Source organism: Pelodiscus sinensis, chromosome 25, assembly GCF_049634645.1.
Source record: "Pelodiscus sinensis isolate JC-2024 chromosome 25, ASM4963464v1, whole genome shotgun sequence".
NCBI lineage: Eukaryota > Metazoa > Chordata > Testudines > Trionychidae > Pelodiscus > Pelodiscus sinensis.
The window spans coordinates 6660874-6683341 of NC_134735.1; the positions used below are offsets into that span (position 1 = coordinate 6660874).

General features: G+C 52.7%; 1 protein-coding gene across 3 annotated transcripts in view; it reads right to left on the reverse strand.

The window, feature by feature from the left end:
• The window catches only part of DLGAP3 (DLG associated protein 3), a 157620-nt gene that overhangs the window by 37587 nt on the left and 97565 nt on the right, over positions 1-22468 (reverse strand). The window contains exon 1 of one of the 3 annotated variants that reach the window (XM_075909189.1): positions 11236-11359. The exons of the other annotated variants lie outside the window; for them this stretch is intronic. The gene's annotated coding sequence lies outside the window, so the exon portion shown is untranslated. Of the gene's footprint in view, positions 1-11235; positions 11360-22468 lie in introns of those variants that run through there. 3 annotated transcript variants of the gene reach the window in all.

Below are 22468 nucleotides of genomic sequence, written 5' to 3' on the forward strand. Positions count from 1 at the left end.
TCAGTGTGTGTGGTGCCACCCAAAAGCACAAGTCGGACAAATCATGGAATCACAGGGTTAGAAGAGACTTCAAGAGGTCATCGAGTCCAACCCCTGCTAAAAGGAGGTTGCAATTCAGATGCAACAAGAACATTTTTTTTATAATGGCTTTTTAAAGTTGTTGGAAGTGTCTTGACTCGGCTGTTTTACGGGGCTATAAAAATGAAACGCAATGTGTGCCGGCAGTGAGCATAGTCCCACACACGGGTCTGTTGATCACTTTTAGTCCTGATCCACAACCCCGCCTGTTATTCCAGTCCGGAGCTCCCTACCACAGCTCTGCCAATGCTCCTTCCCCCAGACCAGGGACTCTCCTGGCTATTCCAGCCTTGGCTTCCCCATACAGCTCTTCCAGTAGAGCCCTGCAAATTGGCAGATATCCGTGGGATCCACATGTGTGGATGTGGATAGCTGCAGTTCGTTTTTTCAGCCATCAGTGTAGATGTGGTTACAAATAGGCTGTGTCTACACTGGCAAGTTTTTCCGGAAAATCATCTGATTTCCCGGGAAAACTTGCCAGCTGTCTACACTGGCCGCTTGAATTTCCAGAAAAGCACTGACGATCTCATGTAAAATCATCAGTGCTTTTCCGGAAAAACTATGCTGCTCCCGTTCGGGCAAAAGTCTTTTTCTGAAAGACTTTTGCCCGAAAGGGCCAGCGTAGACAGCACAGTACTGTTTTCCACAAAAAAGCCCCGATCACGAAAATGGCGATCGGGGCTTTTTTGCGGAAAAGTGCGTCTAGATTGGCCACGGACGCTTTTCCGCAAAAAGTGCTTTTGCGGAAAAGCATCCTGCTAATCTAGACGTGCTTTTACGAAAATGCTTTTAACAGAAAACTTTTCCATTAAAAGCATTTTCGGAAATTCATGCCAGTGTAGACGTAGCCATATTGTATCTAGAACCCGGAACGTGTGCAGATATCCACTTGATAGCCATGGGTAGCTGTCAATGCGGATCTCCACAGCTCATTTTTGTGGATATGGATGCAGAGGCAGTTACAAACATTGTATCCACGAAGGGCTCTATGTGCCAGGGCCCTTCAATCCTGCACAATCCCATTCTTTATCGGCTCAAGGGCTCCCTGTCCCCAGAGCGGCAAACCATAGACTGAAAGCTACAGGGAGCCATCAGGACAGGTCCAGTCTGATCAATAACCCTGCTCATTCGTTTGACTTGTGAATATGCAGAACCTGGGAGTGAAATGTTAATATCATTTTAATCTCAAGGGAACCAGCTCCGCCTATGAGCCTATAAGGCCATGTCTTCATTGCTGCAGAGATTGATCTTTTGGTGTTCAATTTAGTGGGTCTAGTTAAGACCCTCTAAATCAAACGCTGAAGGTGGCTTCGGTCAGCCACAGTCGTGGGGAGTAAGGGAAGCCGATAGGAGAGTTTGCTCCCATCAAACTCCCTCTGTGAAGACGGCGCCAAGCTCAACTTAAGGTAAGCCGACTCCAGCTACATATGTTACATAGCTGGAGTTGCGTACCTTAGCCTGACCTCCCGGGTCTAGTGTAAACCTGCTCTAAGCTGCTGAGCTGAGGAGCCAAAGAGGCCTGAAACAGGGTTGAAACACAGACCCTGGGACCATCTCCAGCTCGGCTGGCTCAGAAGCCAGACATTCATGCTTCTGAAAGGATAGTGATAAATCAGACAGGGCTCAGAAAAGTGCAACGAGAAAGCTGCCCCCCCTTCTCAGCGAGAGCCGGGAGAAGCGCCATCGATTCAGTGTATCCAAGAGAAGGTTAAGAGGTGACGTGATCACGGTCTCCGAGCCGCTGCCTGGCTGAGAAATCTTGCAGAGCAGCGGGCTCTTTAAGCAAGCAGCAAAAGGCAGCGTGCGACTCAATGGCCAAAAGCCGACGCTAGAGAAATCCAGCTGAGAAATAAGACCGAGGTTTCTAACACCGAGCGCTAATTAGCCATTGGACCCACGTCCCGAGGGAGGCAGTGGAGTTTGCGTCACTTGAAGCTTTTAAATCAAGCGCTACGCTCTCGCTCCACCAACGCAGCGGGCTGGATGCAGGAAGCGCAGGGCGAAGTGCCACGGCTTGGATTAGACAGGAGGGCAGCCGACATGCTCATAAAGCTCCCTTCTGGCTTGAAAATCTATCCCGCTCTGAACGGGAGCAGCAGGGAGAGAGCCCTGGGAAGATGCTTAAAACAGCGGACAATAAGGAAAACAGGGAAGGAAGTGCTAAAAAATGGGGAAGTGAGGCAAACGCAGACTATCTGCCAGCCCCTCTGGTTGGTTCCAGGCGCTCCCTTGAAAGTGCTCAAGCAGGGAGAGCAGCATGGAATTGACGTGATCTCTTTCTGTCCCGCCATAACATCCTGCCTCCCAAATGCCAGCAAACACACAATGGGGTCTGCACGGGGGGCGGGGGGGGAGGGGGGGAATGCGTGCATATTTTTTTACCTCATTAGAACCCGTCAGAGGGCTGGCTTTGTTATGACTCTAAATGAGGAAATTACTTATTCTCCAGCGTAGCTTGGCTAATTAACGGGTGTCATTAGCAATCTTGTTAGCATAGTCAGCGAGGGCGCCAAGAGCAACCTGTCTTTAAATCATATGTTAAGAAAGGTAGACTGTACTTGAGACAAAGGTAATTGCAAGGGAGGCGGCTCTTCCCGGAGAGAGGGAGAAGGGATGATGAGAAGCCACTGTCTTCCCTTAGCTGCAGCCACCTTCCTCCGCTGTTTGCGGTAACTTGCGGCAGGAGTTGACTCTGATGCAGGTCAACAGCGTAGCATGAAGGGAAGGGCTCTTAGAAGACATGTAGAGGTAAATTAGAGCTAAATCACAGCACAGAACACAGAGCCGGGACCGGTGGCGGTCAACAAACTTTACAGGACCATGGGAAACTTGGGCACACCCATGATAAGTGAGGCGTAGTGGGGGGCTGTCTGCTCTGCGACCCGGGGTCCCCCACTCTGGGATGGGAGATTCTCACTGACTCTCCCCAATGTGGATTAACCCAGACACCCAGGCTCAGCCTCCCAGGGAGAGAGACAAAGGGAGGAAGGCGGAGACCAGCACCTGGCTGGGGGGCAGGGCTGGAAGCGAGTTTTAGTTTCTGTCTGGAAACATGGAGGAAGCAGCCTAAACTAGGGGGTTGGGATTTAGGGGCCCAGTCTCCCACATCTCAAGGGAGGCTGAGGCATCCTAGGCCTGGCCCTGTAAGCAGATCACATCTGTGCTGTGCTGTATCCTGGAGAAGCAATAAACTCCCTCTATTCTGCTGGCTGGTGGAGTCGGTTCGTGCCACTATGGGGATGCAGGAGGTGGGGGATCCCCGACGCGCCGTCACAATAAGTGAACATCCAGCTCACTGAAATGATCCCGGACCACGGATGTTGCCGGACCAGAGAGTGCCGGACTAGAGAGGTTCAGCAGTTGTTTGCCGAGATTCAGAGCCACATTGTGGTTCTGAACCAAGCACAGGTTGACACTGGGGATGGGCAAATGGGATCAGAAAACTGATTCCTAATCTGCAGCCAAAATCGAGGCGGAGGGATTCTCAGCTGGTGCAAAATCGGCCCAGATCCACGACCACCACAGCCAACGTGGAGTGGGACTGAGGTGATGGGCAGAGCGGTAGGTGGGGAGCCCAAAGCAAGGTTTGCGGGCAGGGCTGCAGGTCAGGAGTGAGGAGCATGGGTGGAGCTATCTGCCCACGTACCCCGGCTATGCCAATCTCTAGCCAGAGCTTCACCCCTTGCTCTTCCAAGTACTGAATTTTCTCTTTGAATGACGCCCCCGTTCCCATGACTTCTCAAGCCAGGAGACTCACATCCACCTTCTGGGGCCGGGAGAAATTGCTCTGTGCCAGGAGGGGGCCTGGCAGAATGACCGGAGGGCAGTGGATTAGATGCCAGGAGATGGACGCTCATGACAGTCCTGGGATCTCCCTGGCTCCCAGCAACGGGGAGCGAGGGCTCTCGATGACAGGGGGCGACAGAACAGGCATGGGAGGAAATGGGGGGACAGGACCACAAACAGCCCAGGAGGCCTCAGGCTGGAATGAAACACCCTAGGAACATGGTGCTAATAAGCTTTTCCACTCGCCTTCCCTCCATCCGCAAGGCTGGGTCATTCAGCGCAGCTTCCCTCCCTCCCAATCCAACTCCTGCTCTAATGAGGCTCCCTAATTGCTCCGTCTGACACTCCCTGGCTGCTGCCTGTGAAAATAAAAGACTGCTGTCCTCCCAGGGGGATGTCGGAGGACTCCGTCACCGGCCCAGGCCTCCTCGCGTGCCCATGCCTGCGCTGCCCATGGAGGGCGCCGGGAGGGGAAGGGGGGCTCCAAGAGAAGGCTTGGAAGATTCCCCCGACATCAACGTGCTGAGTGAACGGACTTAAAAACCTCTAGGGATGGAGATTCCACCCCCTCCCTAGGGAACCCATCCCAGCGCTTCACCACCCTCCTAGGGAAATAGTTTTTCCTAATATCCAACCTAGACCTCCCCCATTGTAACTTGAGACCATCGCTCCTTGTTCTACCATCTGTCACCACTGAGAACAGCCTCTCTCCAGCCTCTTTGGAACCCCCCTTCAGGAAGTTGAAGGCTGCTCTCAAATCCCCCCTCGCTCTGCTCTTCTGCAGACTAAAGAAGCCCAAATCCCTCAGCCTCTACTTGTCGATCACGTGCTCCAGCCCCCTAATCATTTTGGTTACCCTCCACTGGACCCTCTCCACTGCGTCCACATCCTTTCTGGAATGGGGGCCCAGAACTGGATGCAATACTCCAGATGTGGCCTCACCAGAGCTGAATAAAGGGGAATAATCACTTCTCTAGATCACCTGGAAATGCTCCTCCTCATGCATCCTAATATGCCATTAATTTATTAACACACGCACATTCCCAGCCGCTGGAGCACACACACTGCCCCCCGGCCATGCAGAATGTCCCATTCTCGGCCGCTGGAGCAGACAAACCCGCCCTTCCTGCCACCATGCAGCAGGTCCCGTTTTCAGCCCCAGCTGCCCCCCCGCCCCAGCCACCCCTGCCACGTTGTAGCCCCAGCCACCGGAGCAGGCCACCTCCCACCACACGGCCTTGGCAGGTCCCGACCCTCTGCCCCAGCGGCTCCCTCACCACACATCCCAGCTGGCCCTGCCCCCCAGTGCAGCCGCCTGCCACACTAGTGCTGCTTCATGGCTCTCCAGAGGAGGTGGACGGGGGAAGAATTTTTTGTGCGCGGCCACTCAGGGGCGCACCTTAGCGGGAACTATGCTCAGAGGCACGGTCTGGCCCGGATCCACAGAACAAGGTCATTTAAGCTTTGGATCAGAACCCTCCCGCCATTCAGAATTTGAATTTGGGGATGGAGAGATTTGTGTCTTGGGAGTAAAAGAGCAGCTGCAATGAGTCAGCCCCGAGATCAGGGGCTTGGCGGAAACGCGCTGGAATACTTGCATTCAAAATAGGAATCACCTTCTGACAAAGCTACTAATCCAGACCCAGATCCTTGCTAATGATCAGTGTCCCACAGGCAGGAATGCAGCCCTCACCTGATACTACAGATGCTGCAGAAGCAATTAGGAGGCAGGAGGCAGCAAGTAAGCTGCGACTCGATTATGAAGGGAAACGTGCAGGCATTCGCTCGCTGGAGAAGCGGGAGGTAGCTGCGATGGAGAGAGAAGCAGCGGAAAGAGACAAAGAAATCCTCCAGCCTCAGCAGCGCTGCTCTGTAAACAGGAAGAAGGCTCCAATCTCTGGAGCTGTCCTCTAGGGCCATTCATGTCCCTTCTGTACAGGTATGATGCCACTTGACAGCAACCAGGGAGGAGGGGCAGTGAAGCAGCGTGGCCTAGTGGCTACAGCCAGAAACTCAAAGCCAAGACGCCTCGGTTCTTCTAGTCCCAACGTGGCCACTTTCCCTGGGCATAGGAAGTGACTGACTCACACCAGTTTTAGCACTAGCCGAGTGAGGATACTATCCATCCACCAAGCAGGCACCTTTCCTGAGAACTGAACCGAGGCGAAAAAATGTTGGAATTTCAGGGTTAGCCAGGAGGGGAGGAACCTGTATCCATGGTTTGCCACAAAACATGAGATTTCCATAAAAACAAACTGCTGCCCTCTGTGGGATGGAATCACAATTGTTCCCGCGTGTATCATAAGCCCTGTACTGCTGACAACGAATGGAGATTCTCCATGAGCTCAAGTCGTCAGGGCCTTTTGGAACAGTGTAGATAGCCAGTGTGGCACAGGGGCAGTGATGAATTCGGGGGTGAAAAGCCAACTGAGATAGGAGGGGAAGCTCTCACGGAGGAGCGGAGCTGGGGATGGGGGCTGGACTCCAAACCAGATCTCTCCTCTCTGCTTTTAGCAACGGCTCTCTTGTTTAAGTCCGTGTTTGCTGGGGCCTAGCTCCACACAAGGGGTTCCTAGGTGCTACTGTAATCTGGATAATCACCGAGAATAGGAAGCTGTGCCTCCCCCACACACACTGAAGAATCCGGCCACTGATTTACTGTGTCCTCCTGCAGAGCTGGGGGATGGGGCAATAGGTAGCCCACAGGGGAAGCAAGAATATAATCTCCTAGCATTACAGGAAGCAAGCAAATTGATTTAAATATTGCAAAGGTGCCGGTGAGAGCAAGTCAAAATAGCAGAGCAACCCTGTTATTATGCGCCGCGCGGGCTTTTGTACCAGGGAATTAGCTGAATTAAACAAAGCGAGAGGCCCAGCGCTGGAGAGGCAGTTCGGTAATTTTCTCATAAAGACCTGCCAGCGGCTGGATAGAGGAGCCTTGAGCAAGACCATTTACCTCGCCTGTAATGAATCCAGGCCACCGGTGGGCAGGGGTGGGGGAGAGCAGCCTGCGCCTCCTGCCTTGTGGAGGGAGAGGGAGCAGGAGGGGCTGCCGGAGCCCCTCCGCTCTGCCGCGGTTGGAGGGGGCCATGGGAAAGCAGGGGGTGATTCCGAGGGGTTCCACTCAGGCGGGGTGCTGCCTCGATTTCCACCGGCCAGGGACAAGATGGGAATCAGCATGAACCCCCCAGATCAGGGCGGGGGCCCATTCGGGCGCATACATCTTGCGCCACACTTGGGAAACCGAGTGGGCCATCGCCATGGACACCGGCTAAGCAGGGGCTGGGGAGCGTCTCTGGGGGAGGCCGGTCCTGCAGCTGTGGCCGGGATCCCACCCTGGATCCTCGCTCTTTACCCTGCTGCCTCCAAACTCAGCCAGCTCAGATCCGGAGCCCATGTTGGACTGCAGCAGGGGAGGGGTAAATCCTGAACCAGCCCCATCACAGCCCTCCAAGGGGGCAACTCCCTTCCTAACCCGCCCCCACCCCGATCCCCGAGAGGGTGCTGGAAAGGCAGCTGCAGCTGGCTCCCACAGTGGCTAACGGGAGCATTTGGAGTGTGAGTCGGAGGTTTCGCAACCGGCTGGGATGCCGGGGTTACCTCGCTGTGCCCCGGTTAGGGCTGGGGAGGGGGACAGGGACACAGAGGTAGCAGGGACAGCCCGATGCCAGCAGAGGCAGGTGTGCCCCGGCAGCTGTGCATGTTTGGAGTTTGGATACCAAGTTTCATCCCACCCCAGCTTTCAGACGGGCCCTGCTCGGGGACAGCACCACAGACCCCAGAGAACAGGCCGGTCCCCTCCCCCTTTCCCCCCTGCATGGGAATCTGCTGTGGGGGCAAAGGATCCGTGCCAGGGCGAAGCCAGAGAATCGGCTGCACCTTCCCCGAGGGGAACTCAAGGCCATTTCAGAGCAGAGCCCAGCCCTGGGGAGAAAGCAGGCACTGAGAAGGGGAGGATCTGACTTCCCCTCCCTGGCAGCGCAGCCACTGGGCCTCCAGTGACCATCTTGCCTGCCTCCGTTCCCCAGCTAGCCATCTCCAGCCAGGCTTCCCAAGCCCAGCCGTGCCCCGCCACATTCACCACCTCACAGGCGCCGGAGCCATACGGAGCCTGTGCCAGGTGGAGAGGGAGAGCAGCAGCATTCAGGCAGCCTAGCTGGGAGGGAGAAACGCAGCAGGACAGCGGCGTAAGCCCTCCAGGAGGGGCCCGTCCTGCCGGGGAGCAGAGAGCCACAGCCAAATCGGGGAGCGACGGACAAGGGGATGCCCCGCTGAGATTCTCGAGGACAGAGGCGCCGCCCTGCTGAAGGATGTGACTCCCAGGGAGAGCCACCCGGGCAGGGGCTAACAAAAAGGGAGAGGAGGGGATCCCAGCAGCACAAGCAGCCCTCCTGGGGTGGCAGGACCCCCTGTGTCCTTTGAGGGATGCTGCTTCCAGGATAGGGCCCCTGTCCTGTATATAGGGCCTGCGTTCTGTCTCCCTACGTGTAGACGTTTATCTTGAGCCACCGCAAAATGCCTATTGCTTGTTTGCACCCAGCTTAGCCAGCAATCCAGGTCCTGGGGGCTGGCGTGTGTTGGGGCCTCTTGCCCGCATGAGCTCTGTGCGGAGGCAACTGGACCTGCGGCGCTTCGCTTGTGTCCTAGAACTGGAGGGTCGGAAGGAACCTCAAGAGATTGGGGCCAGCCCGCACATGGAGGTGCTTTTCGAAACCCCTTCCCCCACGCAGCATGGGCACAGACAGCTCCCCTTGCTTATTGTGCACGTGCCGTTAGCAGAGCAGCACAGCCTGTGGTGCAAAAGGATGTAGGTTCTAATCCCAGCTCTGCCCTTTGCTCCCATTTGTTGACTTGGGCAGATCACTTACCCTCCCCAATGTTGTGATGCCTAAAAAAGGGGGGGGTGCTTGGTTCTTGCCCTCCCAAGGAAGGTCTTTATGAAGCTTGGCTACTGAATGCTGGACAGATTTATTCCAGAGGCTCAGGGAAGAAGCTAAACCAGATTTTCTGAAGCTCGGAAGAGGTTAGTTTCAAGGTTGGGTTGGAGAAAGGTTGGCTTGAAAAAGAGATGACTAAGGGGGGGATAGGATAGAGGTATATAAAATCATGACTGGTGTGGAGAAAGTATATAAGAAAAAGTTACTCAGTCCTTTCCGTAACACAAGAACTAGGGGTCACCCAATGGAATTAATAGGTGGCAGATTTAAAAGAAACCAAAAGAAGTATTTCTTAATGCAATGCAGAGTCAACCTGTGGAACTCCCTGCTAAAGGATGTTGTGAAGTCCAAGACTATAAAAGGGTTTAAAAAAGAGCTAGATAAATTCATGGAGCTTAGGCCCATCAATGGCTGTTAGCCAGGATGGGCAGGGATGATGTCCCTAACCTCTGTTGGCCAGAAGTTAGGAATGAATGACAGGAGAGGGATTACTTGTGTGTTTATTCCCTCTGGGGCACCTGGCATTGGCCACTGTTGGCAGACAGGGTACTGGGCTACATGGACCTTTCATCTGACCCAACATGGCCACTCTTATGTGCTTCTGTTCTTCACCCTACAAAATGCAGGAAGACTGTCAGCGCCTGCCTGTTATCCACGCTGCCTGTAGGTCTCCTCCCACCTTACGCCTCGCTGACTCCCCCTGCCAAGTGCTTCTGTGAGGATCAATCAGCATTTTCTTAACTCGCCTCTGAACAGGGCCCCGCTCAAGTCACAAGCCAGCCTGCTTGAGAGGCAGCATCTGCATTTGGTTCCCTGAGGCCATGCAGGGGGAGCAAGGTGTGAGCAGGACTCAACCCAGCCCCCGTCCTGTGACCTTGTCTTCCAGCTCCTCCCGGAGCAGATCTAGGTCAGTTCGCTTGAAAGGTTTTTCAGAGGTGGCAGGAAAAGCTGCCTCCGCACAGAAATCACGTGGGCAAGAGGCCCGGACACATGCCAGCCCCCAGAACCCGGATTGCTGGCTAAGCTGGGTGCAAACAACAATAGGCATTTGGAGGTGGCTGAAGATAAACGTCTACACATAGGGAGACAGAACGCAGGCCCTATATACAGGACACGGGGCCCTACCCTAGAAGCAGCGACTCTCAAAGGACACAGGGGGCTGAACATGAGTTTCCAGTGGCCAAATGGGCGAACACCACTCTGGGATGCATAAAGAGGGGACTAAGGAGTCGTATTGCATCCCTGTTGCTCAGCTGCAGCAGGGATGCTGCGTCCGCGACTCAGGAAGGATGCTGATCCATTGACGAAGGTGCGGAGAAGAGCCAGGAGGGTTAGAAACAAAATCGGTGTGGCCAAAAGATAAGGCGAAGGGGTGGGTTGATCCCCGTTTGCAAGCAGCTTCCATGGGGCATCGCACTTGGATACTTGCCTGCTAGCCCGAAGTCTAACGAGAGCCAATGGCTGGATGTTGAAGCTAGACACATTCAGAAGGGTAATGCAGTGGAGTGAGAGTAATGATAGAGATGTAGCCGTGTTAGTCTGGTGTAGCTGACACAAAATTCAAGACTATGTAGCACTTTAAAGACTAACAAGATGGTTTATTAGATGATGAGCTTTGGGTCTGGCCCACCAAAGCTCATAAGAACATAAGAACGGCCATACTGGGTCAGACCAAAGGTCCTTCTAGCCCAGTATCCTGTCTACCGACAGTGGCCAGCACCAGGTGCCCCAGAGAAGGTGGACCGGAGACAATGATCAAGCAATTTGTCTCCTGCCATCTCTCTCCAGCCTCTGACAAACAGAGGCCAAGGACACCATTTTATCCCCTGGCTAATAGCCTTTTATGGACCTAACCTCCATGAATTTATCTAGCTTCTCTTTAAACTCTATTATGGTCCTAGCCTTCACAGCCTCCTCTGGCAAGGAGTTCCACAGGTTGACTACACGCTGTGCAAAGAAGAACTTTCTTTTATTCGTTTTAAACCTGCTACCCATTAATTTCATTTGGTGACCTCTAGTTCTTCTATTTAGGGAACTAATAAATAACTTTTCTTTATCGGCCCTCTCCACACCACTCATGATTTTATAGACCTCTATCCTATCCCCCCTCGGTCTCCTTTTTTCTAAACTCATCTAATAAACCATCTTGTTAGTCTTTAAAGTGCTACATAGTCCTGTATTTTGAGTGAGTAAGTGACCATTGGAACAGCTTCCCAGGGACTGGAGGGAAGGCTCCATCCAGGACCAGATTAAGAGGCCCTAAGCACTGAAAAGATTATGTAATTCATATGTAATTCAAAATAAAAACAAGACTAGACCATAAAATCTCTTTTTTTTTTTTGGTGCCCCTGCTTTGCTGGTGCCCTAAGCACGTACTTATTCTGCCTATTGGGTAATCCAGGCCTGGCTCCATCACTGGCAGCTTTTAACTCACCATCGGAAGCGTCTCCTAAAAGAAATTCTCTGGCTCCAGCAGGGATCAGTTCAGGGCAAATCTCTGAGCAAGAACGATTCCCAGGCTGCCCACCGCCAGGGAAGTGCCACGGGCTTGGGGCGAATGACCCCCCTGCCCAGCCCGCCTGAAAGAAATGGAGCACAAGAAAGGCGAGTTGGACCCAGGAGCACTACAGGGTGACGGGTTGCTCGGTGAAGCAGCTTAATGCTCCTTTCTCTAGAGGCTGTATAGGAGGATGCGAACAGCTGGCAATTGCCAAAGACAGGCGGGCGGCCGAGAAGACGCGACGGACGGGTTTGGCTGAGCGATTCTAACCTTGCTAGCTGAGGAAAAAAGTCCAAACTTCAAACTCCAGGAGAGAAGATGGGGCAGGGGCAGGGAAACTGAGGCAGCAGTAGGCCAGGACAAGGCTTCCAAAGGCCTGTATGGCTCAGGAACCGTGTGGGAAGGTAGAATGGGGAGCAGGCAGAAATGACTCCTTGGTAAAGCGTGCCCATCCACAGACTGGAAATGGGTGTTCCTATAGCAGGGTCTTGGTTGCTCAGCTGTTGAGAAGAATGGAATTTGTTACAGTAAAGTAAAGTAAAGTAAAGTAAAGTAAAGTAAAGAAAGAAAGAAAGAAAGAAAGAAAGAAAGAAAGAAAGAAAGAAAGAAAGAAAGAAAACGAACGAACTACCTCTTAATATTGTGCCATTTAACACCAGGGTAATTACCACCATTGGGAACCTGACGCCCACGCAATTATGTGCTAGGATAAACTGGAAGCGTGTAATTACCGTTACAAATAACTCACTTCTTGCCTTTATTGCATCTTATGCCAGGAGATGCTCCCATTAGCAATTCCCCCACCACAAAGTTTCTGGCGTACTTTTGCTACTGCTGCATCTTTTCCCCACAGGAGAGGGTCAGGCAGAATGCAAACTGGGATTTGTAACTGACGGGCACTGGGACGTGGGCAGGCAAATATATGGTTCTTGTGCCAAGAGCGGATAACGTTAATTTCCCTGTGGGGCCACAGACCTTATGGTGCTGCGCAGGGGGCTGTTCTGCTCTTCAGCAACCACATGGATAGATTGCTCTGTCTAGCTACATGCACGATGGTAGTGACCACCTTGTGTGCAATGCGACGTCGACCATGGGGGGAAAGGCAGGGGACACCAAATAAGGAAGCAACAGCAGATTTCAAGATTTCAATGGGCTCGGAATCAAGGCATTTCTTGACGCTCACAGAAAAGTTGGGTTCACTTTTGTGCCTCCGCCACTTTTCCTTTACACCCCCATCTCTTTGGGACCAGAAGAGCTGACCACGGGGGTATAGCTTCCACACTCCTTTGAGGAGGAAGGTCTGGTCCAGCCAGAAGGATCAGAAATCTAGAGAGAAAAAAAATCTCATTTCCAGCCCACATGCGCACTCTGGAAAGTTTGGTGCATGCCTCAATTCCCTTCCTGGGTACAGCGGGGATCATGGTTTGGGCTGGGGACTAGATATGCCACCAAGCTGCCACATCGCAACGGCTCGTCCCATCTGTGCGTGGTTGTCGTGTTCTTGCTTCCCCCCTAGAGTCTATGTGGGTTGGAAATAAAAGTAACAAAAATACGCAGTTGCTGCATGGGTGTAACGTGCTGGCAAAGCATGTGTCATGGATCACCTACCATGGCTGTTCCATTGGAGGTTAACAACCTACTACTCCTACCAGCTAATGAAATTACTCCTTTAACTCAAGCGTTGGAGGCTCCAGGTTCCATCACACCTGCTTCTCCTTGTTACGCAGGCAGCAGGGAAGCCTTTGCAACAGGCAGCCAAGCCCAACTACAGAAGAACCACCCAGGTTTTCCCTGCATGGCCTGTCATTGCCGTTTGCAGGGCATTCAGTCAAGTGAGTAACAGGGACAAGCTGCTGCCACGAGGCTCTGCCAGAGCCTCTCCACAGAAGTTCCCTTGCAGAAGCTTCCTACAGATGTATTGCCCTTCCAGCGGGAGGACTGGAGAACAGTTGGTCTGGGGCTGCAGCACAGCTGGCTCCTGGTTGCCTTATCTGTGCCTTGGTGGCAGCAGGCACCTGCCCGGCGGCCCACCTAATAAGGTGCCTAAGAATTCTCTGAAGGCATCAGGCAATGAAGCCGCCTAAGGCCAAGCGACAGCAAGAGGCAGGTTTATTGCACAGCAGTTTAACAGCCGGGCCACGCAGGGCGCTGGGGGAATTCAGCACCTCTCTTTGGAAACTGGACAGGTGCACAAACGTCCTCTGCAATGGGACTCAGCCCTGTGCGGCCCATTCAGTCCTTGGCCCCTCTACCGAAGTTCCCAGCTGGTGCCAAGCCCAGGGGTGGGTTTGGGGTGCAGGCCCCTGTCGGGCACAAAGCAGACTGGACTCCCTCACAAGCAGGGAGACATTGTGGGTTTGATTTCAGACCTGCCCCAGGCATATTTTATCCGAACTAGCTTACACGGCCTTACATTGCAACCGAGCTGTAATTCACTTTTGATTAAAATGTTAAAGCACCATCTCGCCAGGACCCCTGGGTTCTATTTTCAGCTGTGGCAGGGGGTGTGGTCCAGACATGGTGCCAGGAGCCAGGACTCCTGAATTTTCTACATAAGAACGGCCAGAAAGGGTCAGACCAAAGTCCAATGTCCCGTCTTCCACAGTGGCCAATGCCAGGTGCCCCAGCGGGAACAGACCAAACTGGTAACCATTAAGTGATCCCTCCCCTGTTGCCCATTCCCAGCTTCTGACAAACAGAGGCTAGGGACCCCATCCCTGCCTATCCTGGCTAATGGCCATTGGTGGACCTACCCACCATGAATGTATCTAGCTCTTTTTTGAACCTTGTTAGAATCTTGGATGTCACAACATCCTCTGGCAAGGAGTTCCATAGGTTAACTGTGCACTGTGTGAAGAAATACTTCCTTTTGTTCGTTTTAAACCCATTACCTGTTCATTTCATTTGGTGACCCTTAGGTCTTGTTTTATGGGAAGGAGTAAATAACTCTTCTTTATTCACTTTTTCCACACCAGTCATAATTTTATAGACCTCTATCATATCCCCCCCTTAGTCATCTCTTTTCATAGCTGAGAAGTCCCAGTCTTTTTTAATCTCTCCTCCTATGGCAGCCATTCCAAACCCCTCATCCTTTTTGTTGCCCTTTTCTGAACTTTTCCCAATGCCAAGAGCTCTTTTTGGACATGAGGTGACCACATCTGCACACAGTATGAGTCCTGGCTCTGATACTGTCTGTGTGACCCAGAAACCCAGAGTCTAGACCATGTTGACCAAAAGGCACCCCAACCTGTGGGGCTGGCATCTCACCATCACAGGCCCCCTCTCCTAATGAAGAGCAACCCACGATTGGCTCCTTGTCTCTTCCAGGGAAGGTTTCCACATGGCTCTGGTCTTGCTCTCAGTTGTCCATAACCCTCTCGCTCCCAGCCATTCTTTCCAAACCCAGGCGCCCCAGCCTCTGCACTGCTATATCAGACCTGGGCAGCCAAGCCAAATAACAGAGAGTTCAGGGGAGAACTTATGACCCAGGCCTTAGGTAGCAAAACAAATCAACAAGGAAACTCTAAGAGAACTTGAGAATTTGCTGCTGGGAGTGGGCGCTGGGAAGGCAGGACTCCTGGATTCTGTTCTTGCCACTATTCTCCTGTGCAACTCTGGGCAAGTCACGTCCCTGTTCTGTGCCTCAGTTTCCCTAGGTAGGGGAGAGAAGTGATCAGTGCAGGGAAAACTGGGCTCAGGGCCTGCTGTGGCCCTACCCATGGGCTTCCCTGAATGGCTGATGCACAAAATTCTTCCCCTGCCCACCTTCAGCAAACACCCAGTAATCCCTTCCACTTTGTGCCCGGCCCACGAAGCTCCCCCTTCCTCCAGTACACCCATGCTCTCCTGTCTCCGAGTAACCAATACAGCCATGAGACGCCATCGGGGCTCAGTGAGATGAGCGAAAACACAGTGCCAGGCTGTACTGGAGACATACCTTGGGTGGGGTGGGGGGTAAAGGGGGTTTGTCCTTTCCTGCCACATCTGGAGGCGGCTGGGCTGAACGGCAAGCACGCAAGGAGCCCAGCTCACGGCAGATGGCGAGGACTCCGAGTTGCCGCCAGCCAACGGCCAAGCCCAGCCAGTGCTCACTGGCGGAATGGGGCTCATCAGAGAGGGAGAGGGAAAGACGCACAATGGCTGAACGGCGCTCTGAGGGGAGGGAGGGAGATGGCAGAAGGAAAAATTAAATTTTAAATTAATGGAGATTGCCTATCTCCTAGAACTGGAAGGGACCTTGAAAGGTCATTGAGTCCAGGCCCCTGCCTTCACAGCAGGACCAAGTACCATCACTGACAAATTTTTGCCCCAAATCCTCATCTCGTGGATTGAACTCACAACCCTGGGTTTAGCAGGCCAATGCTCAAACCACTGAGCTATCCCTCCCCCACACCAGCAGTGCACCAGGCCACAGGCAGGGATGGTAAGACAGGCTAACAGGCGGGGGGAGGGGCAGACAGCATGGGGCTGTGTGAATTATGGGCATGGGGAGCTCGGTCTCTCCTTCCCCTTGGCCTCCCCTCTCAATTGCTCTGAGTGGGAAAGGCCCCGAGTCCTTCCCTCAGAAGCTTCCGGCAATGGCCAGTGATGAGCAAAAAGCCGGCCCCACCGTCAGAACGCAGCAGGGTCTGTCGCCTTTGGATCGGGCCTGTGGGGTCTTTTCACCATTGCTGCCCGGGCCCCCCAGCACTTTCCCACCCCAGCGCCAAAGCCAGAGATTTTCCAAAGCACCCACCATTCGTTTCCAGTCTGACTCCAGCCCTGCCAAGTCTCCTGCCCGAGTCTCCTTGGCCGCCGAGGGCAGGGCAATGAGACCCCAAAGTGGGCAGGGCCCTGGATTTCAGGGGATCTCCTCTCGGCTGCCCCTTCCAAGTCCCTGCCCTAACCCCCACCACGAGCCAGCACTGCATCAAATCACCCCCCACTGCACGCAGGTGCTGAGCCCAGTAAGGGCAGCGCTAACAAGAGCCGACTCTCCACAAGTCACGCAGGAAGCCACGTGCGCTGAAGTGCACCATTAAACATCGGCCACGCCCCACCCCAGAGACAGCTGCATTTCCGTGGCAGGGAAGAGAGTCCCTTATGTGCACACCTGGCCTGCCTGAGCGAGCAGCGAGGCTTTGAGAGCGAATGTTGGCAAAGTACAGAGCTGGCGGGTGCCAGGGGAAAGAGGCATGTACAAAGGATCGATACGACAAGTGTTTTTACTGATTTATGTCACATCTGTGTTCTCATTTGCCTTTTCATTCCCAACCCTTCTCAACAACCTCCCGCCGCCCGCCAGTGATCTCCACTCACAGACGTCCCTGCACAGCCCCTAACAGGCATCCTGCTGTCTCTTCTCGGCTAGGCTCTGGCACGTCTGTCCAACTGCATTTTTCACCGCCCATTACCACGACGATCCCCCATGAGCCACTTGCCAGCCCTGTTGTTGGGCCGGATTGTTTACAATGAGCTTGTCCTGACCCTCTGTTCCAGCCTCTGTCCTGACCCTCTGCTCTTGCCCCACTCCGGCCACTGACCTGGACCTCTGCTCCAGCCCCCTTTAAAGCCACTCTCCTGACCCTCTGCTCCAGCCCCCTTTAAAGCCACTGTCCTGACCCTCTGCTCCAGCCCCTTTCCAGCTTCTGCTCCTGCCCCACTCTGGCCACTGACCTGACCCTCTGCTCCAGTCCCCTTTCCTGAGTGGCCTGAGGGGAAGAGGGCAGAGAAGAAAAATGGCTGCATCTCACTTGTCCCTCAGCTCCTCGACTGCTCGTGGCCTAATGGTCCCAGGCGTCTCGGTCACTCGCTTCCAGGACAATCCTTCCCTCAGGCAAGAAGGGGCCACTGTTCTGGCGGGAAGGAGGGCAGAGAGGCCAGGAGAAGTGCAGGGAATGGGGTGGGGACCCTCTCCTCAGGAAGAGGAAGCCAACGCTACCTGAATCCTGGACGTTTTTGCCATTTCTACCCCCCTCCCCCAACTGACTGACGGCAAAAGGCGGGCACACCCCTACGGGTGCCAACACACAAGAGAAAAAGCCACCTCGCCTCCCAGGCAGGGAGCTGGCAGGGGCTGGCTGCTGGGTTTGGAGTCAAGGCAGGCGTCTTCATGGGGAAGGAGGGACAGACACTGAAGGGCAAGGCCGCAGAGCCCCTCCGTCAGCCTGAGCTGCCCTGCCAGGCTCAACCTTCCGTAACTGCAGCCCGGCCTCCCTGCTCGGCTGCCTATGTCCCGCTTGGTGCTCTGAGCTGACCGGCCTGTCAAACCTCCACATGATAGAGCCCTCGGACTCCTGCCTTTCCTTCCTGGTCTCCCCTAAACCTGGCTTCCCTGAGGATCTGTCTGTGGTGCTGAAAGCAGCATGACCCTCCAGCCACCCCACAGACATTCTCCCTGAAGCCACCCGCTCAGCTTCCTCACCAAGAGCACACATCTCCTCACAAGAAGTTATTTCCGGATTTGGGGCAGATTATCTAGAAAGGGATCATAGAATTGTAAGGCTGGAAGAGAGCTCAGGAGGTCATCCAGTCCAACCCCCTGCTAGCAGGACCAATCCCAACTAAATCATCCCAGCCAGAGCTTTGCCAAGCTGGGACTTAAAAACCTTTAAGTAAGGAGATTCCACCACCTTCCTTGGAAACCCATTCAGTGCTTCCTCACTCTCCTAGGGAAATAGTTTTTCCCAATATCCAACCTAGACCTCCCCCGCTGTAACTTGAGACCATTGCTCCTTGTTCTGTCATCTGCCACCACTCCGAACAGCCTCTCTCCATCCTCTTTGGAACCCGCCTTCAGGGAGCTGAATAGATGTGGGCGTCAGGCGGAGGAGTGCATGGGATGCGTTGTTATGCTCAAGAGGCAGCGAGCTATATTCCAAACCCAAGGACGGCAAGGGGAGGCTTTCCACTGACTTCAAACGGCAGCAGATCTCTGGAGTCTTAACGGTGCTAAGCACTTTGTCCCCGATCCTCCAGGAAGGTAACTGTATGCATGCAAGCTGTCCTATTTGAGTCAATGGAACTAGTCGCATGGTTCAGCTTAAGCACGTATTTTGCTGGAGTGACATCTCTGTGAGAAAAGTCCCATCTCACTCAACATGCCCTCAATGGAGGTTGGATCAAGCCCAATCGAAATCTTTCCAGCTCCTTCAACTTGCTTCGGATCAGACCCTATGCTCCCTGCCCCATCTTCAAGGCATCTCTGCTTCCCATAGCAACAAAAGGGAGATTTTACAGCCCTGTCCTTTGACACACAGCTATGGGAGACCAAGCCTGAGTCCTTCTCCTCTTGCAAATGAGCAGTGCTCTTGGCCAAGGAATTCCCGTGGTGGGATCGTTATGGCTGGTGAGAAAAGAGACAGAACAAGCTCACAGCTTCAATTCCCAACCCTGGGTTAAAGCTATAGTGGCAGCAGGTAGAAAAATAGGCTTTCCACTTGTAAACGGACTAAAGTTGATGAACAATCATCAGAAGAAAATGAATATGGAATCCCACCAGGTCATTTTCGCTGCACTTTTAATCTATTTACTTTTTTTTAATAATGAGTCATAACTGAAAAGAATTACAGGAAGCAAATATTTTCATTTATTACCAATTACAGTGGTATTTTATTAGACTGTGTATTAGTAAAATTTACTCTGTCAAAAAAATGGATTTAGTAAAGAATCACCTAATTTCACACATAATTTTATATCGTGTAATTATTTTCTTTAAAACGTGAATTAGCTGAAAGCAGTTCATGGATATTTCATTAGTCCTTTCGCACGGGAAAGGGATCGTGTAATTAGTTAGAAATCTGTCGGCCCTGTAAGCAATTACTTTACAAACAAATGTGGGAAATATTGCACCAGCATATTACTGGGGAGGAAGGGGAATTAAAAGAAACAACAGGCCACAGAAGTCAATGGAAAGAGTCCCACAGGTTTCAGTGGGCTGTGGATCAGTAGGGGATTTGCCTCTCAAAATCAATTTGCTTCCAATAGATGGGAAAGGGCCAGGCTCTCCACCCCCTCCCCCGCCCTAGCTATTCCTGCAAATCGCTGCTACAGCACGTCACTTCGTTATAGTCGGGGGGTAGAATAAGGCATGTGCCACCCAACCACCTAGCACAGGGTTCGCTGCCAGCCAGGATCACTCACTGACCCTCAATTTACCTCCAGGCCCCCGATTTTGCTCCTCTGTAAAGATGGGCGTGTTTGGGCAGGTACTAACATCCAAGGGTGGGACCGTGCTCTGTTCATTCAGAGATCCCCGCAGGAAAGGCGCCACTGAAGTTACATAACACACACATGGATAGCGCTTCTCTACCTGCCAACAGAACGATTCGCTTCACCGTCAATCGCAAACTGCATTTCACCCTGGCTGGTAGAAGGGCCAGCAGGTTCCTTTGATCACTGGGTCCTTTGGCCAATCAAGGTCCAGTCCTGGTTTGCATGCAAGTCTCTTTTTTTGTGTGTTTGTTTCCTGTTTCCCCTGACTGCAGAAAGTCTAAGGACACTGGAGTGGAAGACTGAGGTTATTTTTCCTTTTAGGGACAAGTTTTCAGAGCAGGGAAATGAAAGTTGCACCCACAAAATGAAAGCAGTTCAAACCCTTCCTGGTTATGGACACACCCAGCATGAGATGGCCACTTTCTCGAAACATTCGGTTTCATATCTAGCCCTCTGGTAGTGTAATAACTAAGCCTCTCACAACGTTTAAGAGGTTTTGCTTCCTCACCCCTGTGTGAGATGAAAGCTCTATTACCCCCATCTTACAGGGGTTGTGCCAAGCCCCAGAGAGCTTATGTGACATGCCCAAGGTTACACAGGAAGCCTGTGGCAGAACAAGGCAATGAACACACGTCTCTCAGTCATCAAGGGAGGTCTCCCTACCACTGGACTATCCTTCCCCTCAACTGCCCAGTAATTTGGGTGGGAAGATTGTCTCAGATGTGCTCTCAGCATAAGGCAGATGTGAAATGGGCAAGAGCAAAAGAGACTTCAGAACTCCAAAGCACACAGGGTCAGGGGCCTTCAGGATGAACCAGGAGTTCCAACCATACATGGAGGAGTGCCCACCTACCCCCCGCTGCACCTAAAACTATAGAGCCCTGCGAATCCACAGATATCTGCTTTATTTCCATGGCTTTCTGCAACCACATCCATGGGTGCAGCCATCCGTGGCTCATTCTTGCAGCTATGGATGCAGACACAAATTTTGTGTCTAGAACCCTGCAACTCTGTGACTCTCCATGGGTCTCCGCAGCTCATTTTTGTGGCTGCAGCTGCAAAATGTTTGTGTCTGCACAAGGCTCTACAAAAACGCAAGACCACCCCGTTGCATAATTACACATCACACAGAGCACAAGAGGTGCAACTAACCTGTTTTGCACCCTCCGACCTGCGGCAGGGTACATTGTGCAAGCAAGTGTCACAGGCACAGTGGCAATCCGAACCGCACGGTTTGTCCATGGCCATTAAACACGCCCATTTAACGCCCCCTCTGAGCATCTTCTGGGTCTATTGGCTCCTCCAAAGAGCGTGATCCTGGGGGATGCACCACCAGCTTCACTGCCCAGCCGCCAGGCTGGGGGAACGTGTCCTATTGCAAGCAGAGCTGCCCGCTGCATGCCCACTGACACACGAAGTGACGCCGGGACTGGCACTATGGCATTCAGTTGCACCTCCTCTGACAGATGCGCATTTTCCAGCTCATTGAGGACGATGATTTGTGCGCTTACTGCACAGCAAGGAAATGACCCTAACCTGGATTCGCCTCCGTGAACGGAGTCTTTTAATGTGGGTGAAGGAAACCATCCAGGGAGCTCCCAGGAGAGTGAGGGGCTGTCCCTCATGCTTCTGTGATAACACGGGGAAGGCTGGCCAAGACTTGGGAGACCTTGAAATGCCAGAGCCACTGAGACGAGAGACAAGGTTCACCATGATTAAACTGCAGCAAGGGAGGTTTAGGTTGGACATTAGGAAAAAGTTCCTACCTGTCAGGTGGTGAAGCACTGGAATAAATTTCCTAGGGGGGTTGTGGAATCTCCATCCCTGGAGATATTGAAGAGCAGATTGGACATCTATCAGGGATGGTCTAGATGGTGCTTGGCCCTGCTGTGAAGACAGAGGACTGGACTTGACGACCTCTCGAGGTCCCTTCCATTTCTAGTGTTCTATGAGTCTATGATCCCTGAGGACAATCCAGGCCCCAGTTCTGGGATAGGCCTTACGGCCTCATGAGGGGCACATGCAATGAAGAAGGAGAAAGAAACTGAGCACAGAAGAGAGAGGAAAAGGAAGGAAAAGTAGAACCTTAAGGCCATGGAGTTTTCCCTCTTTCCCATATTCAGGACAGTCTATGAATTCACTTCCCACTGTGGCTTGGCACTTGGCATTGGTACTTGCCTTCTATCTGGAGCTCTCAAAGCATTACCACTCCCCACACAGCAATATTCCTATGCAATAGATGGGGAAACTGAGGCAGGGAGCAACAGGACTTGCCCACAGTCACAGCAAGTCAGCAGCATAGGAGACCTAGAACCAGAACCCGGGTCTCCCAATCTCCTAAGCTAGCCATTGGACCACACTGGCGAAAAAAGTTACCAAGTATGAATGCTTCCTAATTCAAGGGCTGCCAGCTTGGAAAACCCAGTTTGCCTTTGGGTCCCTTCCAGATACCACATACAGATGTGGTCTCATCTCAAAGAAGATCTCTTGGCATTGGAAAAAGTGCAGGAAAGGGCAACAAAAATGATGAGGGGTTTGGAACAGCTTCCATAGGAAGAGAGAGTAAAAAGATGGGGACTTTTCAGCTTAGAAAAGAGGAGACTAAGGGGGGATATGAGAGAGGTCTGTAAAATCATGATTGGTGTGGAGAAAGTGAATAAGGAAAAACTGTTTACTTGCTCCCATAACATAAGACCGAGGAGTCACCACATGAAATTAATAGGTAGCAGGTTTTAAACAAACCAAAGGAAGTATTTCTTCACACAACAGACTACCTGTGGAACTCCTTGCCAGGGGATGTTGTGAAGGCCAGGACTTTAACTGGGTTGAAAAAAGAGAGATACATTTATGGAAGATAGGTCCACCAATGGCCATTAGCCAGGATGGGCAGGGATGGGGTCCCTAGCCTCTGTTTGTCAGAAGCTGGGAATGGATGACAGAGGAGGGTTCATTTGATGATTCCCTGTCCTGTTAA